The following is a 9,868-nucleotide window of genomic DNA, read 5'->3' as shown; positions in this document are numbered from 1 at the left end:
GCTAGGGGTGAAATTGACTGTTGAAAAGTAGAAAATGTGGTTTGAATCAATCAAAGGAAGCGCAGTTGTAATTCAGCCAGGAAGGACTTCATCAAGTGGCCCACATTTCATGATACATCGTTTAATGAGCTTAGCGAACGGAAGGAAAAGCAAGGGGATTGATTTATTTTATATTTATTTCATATCTGTGTCCATCACAGGGAGGCCCAGTGTAGGATGCACTCTCTGTAGTCCAGAGCTCACCACTGGGCAAGCCCCTTCCCCATTCTGGAATCAGTTTCTTGGTCTATAAAATGAAGGCATTTGATTAGATGACTTTTTGGTACTTAACATGACTCTTCAAAAATTTCATAATTCCGATTTTTATCCTGTATGGATTGTCTGTTCTTATAAAATATCCATCTCGAAGCCATTACAAAAGATCTAAGATGAGTGATGATAAATCGATCTGAAAATAATAAACCTCTATTTGAAAAGCTCAGTTTTCCATGCGTGTTAATGTTTTGTAGTTTAAGATACATTGAATCCAAGGAGAAGTCTGCAAGAATATTCACAACACCTTTATTAGTAAAAGTGGGCGCGGGATTAGGGAGAGATAGAAACAACCTGAAATGTACTCAAGCAGGAGAAATAGTGGTGAAATAAATAAAACACAGTGAAAAATCAACGAGCTGTAGAGACAAAGGGGATATATATCAACAATTTTGAACAAAAAAGTCAAGCGAAAAACTAAGTATAATACCGTTTACTTAAAGCGGTAACAGTTCTACTTGTTTTTGAGGGATATATATTTATGTATATAGTAAAATTATTTTTAAAATGCTTGGTGATGATAAAACACCAGATTAGTGTTCAGAATACTGGTTACCTCTGGAGATTGGGAGGGGGTTGTGATTTGCGGGGTGGGAGGGATTCTGGAGCGTCGGCTGTATTTACTACTGCTGGAATCCTTAAACTGGGAGTTCCATATGTGAGGTTCATTGTATTGTGTGTTATACTTTTTTTTTATATCTTAAAATATTTAATGACATCCTTATGATAAAGTTGGGGGTGCCATGAAAAGACATTGCACATGCTTGTCTGTAAAGATTAGAAACAGAGACTCTCGGCAAGTTGCTATAATTTTTTAATAGCAAAGGCTACCGTACATTTAGAATCTTCTTGCTACCTGTCCCCAAATTATAAGACACCAAATAAACAAAACAAGACCAACAAGAACACAATGCGTGCACATTGCCAAAGGAACTGCTGGTGCAATACCAGGCTCTTGAATTGCAACTACTTATTTATGTAATTACTATTGTTATTTACTTATAATTTATGCTGTTTGGAAAAAAGTTCATGAAAACATATGTGAGTAGTGAGATATAAAATTGAGACTGGATGCCAGATTCATAAATGAACAGTTTACTCCACAAATAAGCACGAACTTAGCCCTGAGCTTCCAGGTGGCCTAGAAGAGAGGAGAAACCCTATGAGTTACGGAAACCAGCTCAGTAGGAGAGTTGAGTTTTTCTTGGTCCTAAAATTTGGAGAAGAATTAATCACAAAGATCCTTATATAAAGGGCACTGAAGCATTTTGAGTGGTGCTTCTGTTGATTTGTTTTTGATGTTGACTCCTCTTTATTCATCATTTCACACATCACCTACAATGATCTCATTATAACAGGGCTCAGGTCATGTGAATCCTCCAAAGGCCTCTCCTTGCACCCAGGATCAAGTTGGGGCATCTTACCGTGGCCTTTAAGGTCCCTGCCCCTGCCTATTCATCTGCCCTCATCTCCTATCATTCTTCTACCCTGAATTAGGCCCCAAATGCCCCAGTCTTCCTTTCTTTCATACAGAGCTTATAGCGCCTGGGCATCTCCTCTTCCCTCAGTTGAGAGTGGTCTTCTCCCAGATCCTGGCATGGATGTCTCATCTTCACCATTCAAGTCTCCATTCAAATGTCATTCTTATCCCTATCCCTCAGAGAGTCCTTCCTTTGTTAAATTAGCAAAAGTATCCTCCCTCCTCCAGTTCCATCCATAGGCCCCAGCCAAGTAGGGGCGCACTGGGCCTGTGCTGTAGAGGGCTCCACTTTAGTCATCCTCCAACCACGTCCCTCCCCATGGAGCACGGAGCACGAAGTCCATGCAGACAAGGGGATTTACATACCCAGAGCCTACGTCTCCATGTTACCTGGTTAGACCGTCCCCTGGTACCTGGGACCGGCAATTTTCTGCCCAAATGGCCCCACGCCCATTTCCAGAGTTGATGTGTTTTTGCCGCAGGTCCTTCCTCCCATGGGTGGTCTGTGCTGCTGGTTAGCACACCTCTAAGTCTGGGGTCGGAGGGCAGGCTTGGGGTGGCTATTTGCAAAAGGCATAGGCATGGGTGGATCTTGGACATAGGGGCTGAGGTATCAAACATATGTGCAAAAACCCCCTCATAATGGGAAGTGGAGCCAGGCTGGGAAGAGAAGGGGACAGGCTAACAGCTAGGGATAGGAGTCCAGGGGCTGGCTCACCCAGCTCTGCCATATTCCAGTGCAGAACTCTGAGGAATCTGAGAAGCCTGAATGCAAACCTGGCCTTCCAGGTCTTTATAAAATTAATTTTTCAAGGTAAGAAGGTAGATCATATTTTATTTAACAGTTTGTTAGCTTGGCTCCCAGCTTTAGTCCTTAAGACGTGTGCCGGCCTTCCTTTGTAGTGTAGCCGCATCCCACAGCGTCAGAGGCAGGCCTACCTTCCTCTGCATTAGGGCCTGTCAAGAAGATGGGAAAGCACGTTCAAATGACGGGGCCTGGCTGTCAAATGGGGCCAGTACCAAATCTTCTTTTTTTTTTCTTTTTTCTTTTTTTTACGCGTACAGCATCTGGTCTTCCTAGGTGGTCTCCCATCCAAGTACTAACCGGGCCCAACCCTGATTAGCTTCCGAGATCAGACGGAATCCGGCACGTTCAGGGTGGCATGGCCGTAGACTCCAGTACTAAATCTTCTAAAACATCTTTTCTACCTCCATCCTCACTAGGGGGTCCAAACCCTCTTCTTGGCACCCCTGCTCTCCATCTTCCATTTCCCTGTTTTATCTATTTATTTTTTGTAGCATTGACGAAAATCTAAAATTACCTTATTTGTGTGTTTACTTATTTAATATCGTCTAACATGAGTTCTGTGAGGTCAGAGGCTTATGGCTACCTCCCCCAAACTTGGAAATTTACTAAGTGCTCATTAAAAACGTGCTTAGGTGTTGTTTGTGCCAGGACTGTGCTGGATGCAGAGATGGCTAAGAAAGGTCTTCTGTCCACACTGGGCTCCACGTTGAGTCGGGGAGCAGACCTGAACAAAAAAGGCCTTTTGCTTACAGTTATACACTCCTTAAGTGGTTAATTAATCTAGAAACAAAAACATATATGTAGCTATTACTGGGGAAATTTTACTGGGCAGAGAAATGGTTTGGGAGGCCGGGGAAATTTCACTGGGCAGAGAAATGGTTTGGGAGGCAAATCAGCTCTAAGGCAAGGGAGATAATTGTCTTTCTTTTTCTATGGGGATAGAGATAAGGGAGCTTATAAACTTGATGACCCATCAGCACTGGTAGAAACTCATTCCTTCTCCTTCTCCCTGAAGAGAAGTTGCCCATTATTTTTCTAGGAGGAGAATGCGTTAAACATTTTCTGCTGTTAAGCTAAAATGCTGTTTAGAACAGGAGGCTAAAGTCCCCTCCAGTGCTTCTCTCTCTCTTATTTAACTCTCACCGGACACGGTGACATCTGCTCAGCAGCACTGTCGGGGCTGCTCACTCTCTCTGGGGCACTGCGGGCCTCTGGAGTCCCCTTCTCCAAGGCCTCACGCATGCGGCAGGCCAGCGAGGGCTTTTGGCAGCTTTGGGAGATTTCGGTTGCTCTCCAGATGGCCCCAGTTGTGAGAGGACGAAAGAGGACAGCAGGAACATGGTCCACATAGAATATTAGAAAAACAAAATAAAATAAAATAAAGCTTGTTTCTGCCCAGTCAGAGAAATACGAGAGGTCATTTTTATCCGAAGACGATCGTATAGACCTCATAAAGCCAATCCATTTGGCATAGGGATGAAAACATCATAAGAACTGCGAGGCGCCTCCTTCAGCAGCACATATACTAAAATTGAAAAGGTACAGAGAAGGTTAGCATGGCCTCTGTGCAAGGATGACACTCAAATTCATGAAGCGTTTCATATTTTTAAAAAATACTGAGAATGACACTTGACTGGAGCTTTATCTTGAAGAACGATAACTAAAAATCACAAAAGTGATCCTGTACTTAGCAAAATTAGGTTGTAATTTCACTGTATGCTAATTCTTGGAACAAGCACATATATTTTTAAATAAAATTGTGTGACATTACCATATTTATTTTTTATTTGGCTTTCGAGGTATGTATACATCCATCCACCAAGTATTTATTTTGTACTTGCTATGCGCCAGACACTGTCCCAGGCAGTGGGACAAAAAAGAGTGAAAATAACCTCTGGTCTATGGACCTTATATTCCAATGGAGTGATTGACAAATCATAAAATATTAAGGAAAAGTAGAGAATGCTAGAAAGTAACAAGTGCGAAGAAGATAATATGAAGCAGGGAAGATAGAAGGTGCAAAGCAGGGTAAAGGTTCCACCCTGGTTGTAAAGAGAGTGGTCAGAGTAGGTCTCTCTGAAAATATGACCTGAGGGCAAAGACCTGAAGCAGAGGAGGGAGAGAGGCATATGTGTATCTGGAGAAAGAACATTCTCATCAGAGGGGACAGCAAGTGCAGAGGCCCTGGGGTAGGATGTGCCGGCGTGTCTGAGGAAGATTAAGGCGGCCAGTGTAGCTGGAATGAAGTGAGTGAGGGGAGGGAGGTAAAGGTGCGTTTGGAGAGGTATGGTGGGAAGATCACTCAGGATTTTGTAGCCAGTGAAAGGACCTTGATTTCACTCTGAGTGAGACGGGAAGGCCAGTAGAGGGTTTTGAGTAGGGGAGGAAGGCATCTGGCTCACTCTGGTCACTGAACTGACAATAGACTGTAGGAGAATGAGGGTAGAAGCAGGATACTGAGAAGCTGTTACAAGAATCGGGTAAGAGGACATGGTGTTACCGAACTCAAGGCGTTTGTTTGGATAGCACGCGTCAAGGCGAAAGGAGACAGGACAGGAGTTTGCAGCAAGGAAGGCAGTGGTTTATTTAAGAAAGTGAATGGCAACAAGCCTGGAAACACAGATGAGCTTGCGCTCAAAGATCTGGCTCCCCGATGCCCTCTAGGGAATAGATTATACAGGGAAAAAAACTCATTAGTCATGGTAGCTAAAGGAGTTGGGGTCGTGGGCTCTGCTCATTGGTCCGGGCTTGAGTAGGAGGGAGCTGATCATTGCATCAGGTCCTGATGTCAGTCATGGCCTCCTTCTGTCTGGTTTTGAGGGGATGCAGTGCAGTCATTTAGCCTTCATGAATGTAGAACTGCAAGATGTTATTTTTAGTTTGACCTAAACATTTTCTATGGTCAACAGACCCAAGGCTTTGTTCCTAAAACTGTTTGATGCTGACTATGGCTTAATGGTTAAGGAAGTGGTAGTGCAGTATGCAGAAGGATAAGGAAGGAAAAGAAACAAGTGAGCCCAAGGCCAGTTTGGAGCAAGGAGAAAGAGATGAGAAAACGTAATTTTAAAGAAGTGAAGATTTGCACAGGTATAGTGGTAACCTGGACCAGGCAGGGTGGCAGTGTTAGAAACGGTGAGAAGTGTTGGGATCCTGAATACATTCTGAAAATGGAGCTGGTAGCATTTACTAACTCGTCTGATGATGAGAGACACCGGATTATGGGAGTATGAAGAAAGAGAGGAATCAAGGATGATGACTCAAAGGCTTTTGGCCTGAGCAATTGGAAGGCAGGAGCTAACATGAACATAAATGGGGAAAGCTGCAGTGTTAGAATATTTTAGAGGGAAGATCAAAAATTCAATTGAGCATGATAACTATAAGATGCCTAGCAGACACTCAAGAGGAGATATCAAGTAGGTAGAATGCTCAGGGCATTCTTTCCCGAGCCTCTGGAAACTTACATCACAAGCTGTGATGTAATAAATAAGAAGACTCCTTATTTCTTACAGTAGAGTTGGGACGAAGCTGGGGGGGAAGAATCATGAACCTGACACCTGAAAGTGACAAGATACTACTGTTATTACTAGGACATTTTTTGGACCCAAGAGAAGGGAGAGTCTTCTTGATGTGGTTAGTTGCAGTTCTCTAATAATGCTCCAAGATAATGGGGGAGGCTCTATTCCTGTCTTCAGGCTAATTAAAGGAGGGCTAGCTGGAAGGCGGGAGTTGTTAACTCCCACAGGCAAGGGCAGTGCGAATTGAGGGACATTCTACAAAATAACTTGCTTCAAACCTTTGAAAGTGTCAAGGTCATTGTAGGAGGCTAAAGAGACATGACCAATAAATGCAACACAGGATTATTTTGACCTGGATCCTTTCATTTTAAGGGGAATTATTGGGCAATTAGGGAAACTTGAATGGATTAGAGAATTAGGTGAGAGTAATGTATCAATATTAATTTCCTGATTTTGATGTCTGCTTTGTGGTTATGGAGAGGATGTCTTTATTTGTAGAAAATAAACACAAAATATGAGGGGAAAGAGACATCAGGTCAACAACTTATTCTCAAAAGGCTCAGGGAAACAAGAGTTCTTTGTGCTATAACTGTAAGTTTTCTGTAAAGATGAGATTGTTTCAAAATTAAAATAATATTTAAAATGTAAAGACATTTTTATATGACATCCTTATAGAGAACTAAACAGACACAGTCCTCTTCTTTAGAGGCCCTACGAGAGTTAGGTAATTAGAAGACACACAGAGCAGTCAACAATTGATGGGCAAATAAATACGTGTGATAAAATATATTGTTTGCAAATGAAAAGTACACATAAGAAGAGGTCAGTAAAAGGATTTGGAGGATGAGAGACTGAATTTGGAGTTAATAGGCAGGGGAGAGAGGAAGTGCTCTCTTACGGTTTAATGGAGTTTTTCAGCTGGGGAGTCAGCCAAACACATTGGGGATTTGCTCCAGGCAGCTGGAGCTTCTTGGGAACCCTGGGGAGGCTTCCTCCTCCACCAGGTGTCTGCCTGGAGCAGAACCACGATCCAGCCTGAAGAGCACTGGCCCATAAATGAAACACCTGGACTAAGAGGATATGTAGGAACCCTTAAACAATTGAAAGACTTCTGAATACAAGGATAAAATTGATAAGGGGGATGGAACATAGGAAGAAATAAATGAAAAAGAATGAAAATATAAGTTCTTCATATGATTTCCCTCATATGTGGGATATAAAACTAAAAGCCACAAATGAAGAAGACAAACAAAAACTCATAGACACAGACAACAGTATAGTGGTTACCAGAGGGGAAAGGGGGTGAGGATGGGTTAGAAAAGGGTAAAGAGGTTCGAATACATGGTGACAGAAAGAGAATTGACTTTGGGTGGTGAACACACAAAGCAATATACGGATGAGATAGTATAGAATTGTACACTTGAAACCTATATAATCTTATTAACCAATGTCACCCCAATAAATTTAATGAAATTAAAAATATATAAAATAAATGTTAATCTCACCCTCCCCACCTCCAAAAAAAAGAAAATATAAGTTCTCTTCATTTGAAAATGTAAGTTTTTTAATTTGAGATACCCACCTGACTAAAGGAGTGGTTCCTGACTACCTCTCCCATCTCTCCTCCCCTCCCTCCCTTTCAAAAAGCAAACTTAGAACCCTTTCTTTAATTCGAAAAGCACGGGGAGCATTCCCCTTTCTTCTCAAATCTTAGGTAACAGCAAGAGTGTCCCTTTAAGTAGAATTTTCTATTTTATGATTCCTAAAATATTCATTGCAGAATTATTACAGCATGTTTTCCAAGTGTCGGAATAAATTTACACTGCAGTATTACAATGCTTGAGCCCTATCACTTCTCTTTTGGCTTAAAACAAGTCTGTTTGTAAATAACATGCCTGATTTCTTCATTGACCCATAATTTATTTGGAATAAATAAATTTACAAACATGGTAACGTTTCATCCATATTTTAGTTACAGATTTCTATCAATTATACTGTGGTCTAGTATAACTAGATTTTGTATAAAATTAATTATTTGAAATGTATTGAGACTTGAATTGGTGTCTAGCATATGGTCAGTTTTTGTAAATGTTACATGAGAGTCTGGGAAGGATGTGAGTTCTAATCATTGGGGAATGAGAGGGTTCTATATGCATCTATTAAGTTTAGTTTTTTAAGTGTATTCAGATTTTCTGTATCACTACTAATTTTTTCAAATATTCACCTATCCATAACTGAACAAGGTATTAAAATCCCGCATTACGAAGACATATCTGACAATTTCTCTCTGTAGTGTTTTATGTCCTTCGATTCTACTTTGTTAGAAGTACACTAGTTTAGGATTTTTATTTCTTCCTGGTGAATCAAACGGTTTTTATTATCTAGTGGCATTCTTAATTATTAATTATCTAATTAATAATTCTTAATTATCCTAATAATGCTTTTTTTCTTAAAACCTATTTGTCTCATATCAATACAGCTACCTCCAGATTTCTTTTGTTTATGATTTGCTTGGCATGTCTCTTGTTTGTTTGGTTACTTTCAACCTCAATGTCCTATGTTTTAGGCGTGACTCTTGTAAACAATATCTAGATGGATTTTGGTTTTGGTCAGTGAGTTTATCCATCTACATCTACTGATTATGAACAATAGAGAGTGTTTAGTTCACAAATAAGATAACCCTTACCGGAATGGTTAGCTTTAACGGTACCCAACAAATAGTTGCACTCAAGATTCTGCTTCCCAGGGTGGACGGAGCAGAAGGCAAGGGCCACTTACAGAAGGGGGCCTGACAGTCACATGTCCCATCCGAGGCAGCCACGTGTTGCCCCAGCATCGACAGTGCAGTTTCTGTAGAGATCTGTAAAGAGAACAGAGCTCTGTTCTGTCTTTGTCCCCCAGATCCAGAGACAGCCATTTGAAATATTAGGCATGGAGAGAAGGGGCACAGAATTCATCCTCAGTAAAGATTCCTGATACCTTTAGCACTGAATGATTATTAAGACAGCAGTATTAAAGAGAAAATACATGGCACCCTTCTATTTCTGCAGTGGCTCATACATATTTGATGTGCAGGGATTTCTTATATCCTATAAAATTATTTTCAAAGCTTCCTTAAACTATGCCTGAAGAATAATCTATGTGTTCTCTTAATGCTTTCTGCTAAACTAGGTTTTCAGGATTATTTCTATGAAATGACTTTTTTTTTTTAACTCCTACCGTGTCAGTGGCCTTCCTGTATCATTTGTTTGGTTTTTTTAAAAAAAATTCAGTCGGAGAAGATAAAAATATTTAAAATAGCTTATTAACAGGAAGCAAAACTAAAAAGTTGCCTGATGCTTTTATGAATTTTGATATACGGTTCAAAATTTATGTGCCAACATTTACATAATCATCCCTCCACCAATCAGTTAGCCTTTTTCACTGTAACATTCACTGCGTGAATGTCTTCGGGAACACAGCTTTCTCATTTAGGGGAATACTTCCTGGCATCATTTCTGGGAGTGGGGGTATTTATATGGGTGTGTTCACTCTGTGGGAACTCACATATGTGCTTATGATTTCTGCACTTTTCTGTATTTATGTTGAGCTCGATTAGAAGATAAAAAAATTGTGTGAGAAGGAAATTATTAGGTCAAAAGGTATAAGTAATTTTATGACTTTAACCTTGAAAAAATGCTTCTTTATTCTTCATTTCAATGGACTGGGTGAAAAAAAAAGATTAGAGTTTAGAGGTTTTTTTGTTTTGTTTTC

At 40.6% G+C, this 9,868-nt stretch overlaps 1 protein-coding gene, 1 non-coding gene and 1 pseudogene across 7 annotated transcripts in view; 2 read left to right on the top strand and 1 right to left on the bottom strand.

Annotated features, from left to right (window-relative positions):
• NEK11 (NIMA related kinase 11) overlaps positions 1–9,868 on the top strand; it is a 202,726-nt gene that overhangs the window by 188,959 nt on the left and 3,899 nt on the right. The window lies entirely within an intron of this gene.
• LOC112476067 lies at positions 2,849–2,967 on the bottom strand (annotated as a pseudogene).
• Positions 4,102–4,208, top strand: LOC112476036. Its single transcript, XR_003044945.1, has one exon. It is a non-coding gene; the product is annotated as a U6 spliceosomal RNA (small nuclear RNA).

Source organism: Pteropus alecto, unplaced genomic scaffold, assembly GCF_000325575.1.
Source record: "Pteropus alecto unplaced genomic scaffold, ASM32557v1 scaffold92, whole genome shotgun sequence".
NCBI lineage: Eukaryota > Metazoa > Chordata > Mammalia > Chiroptera > Pteropodidae > Pteropus > Pteropus alecto.
The sequence above is the reverse complement of the archived record's forward strand: the minus strand, read 5'-3'. Positions and strand labels throughout refer to the sequence as shown.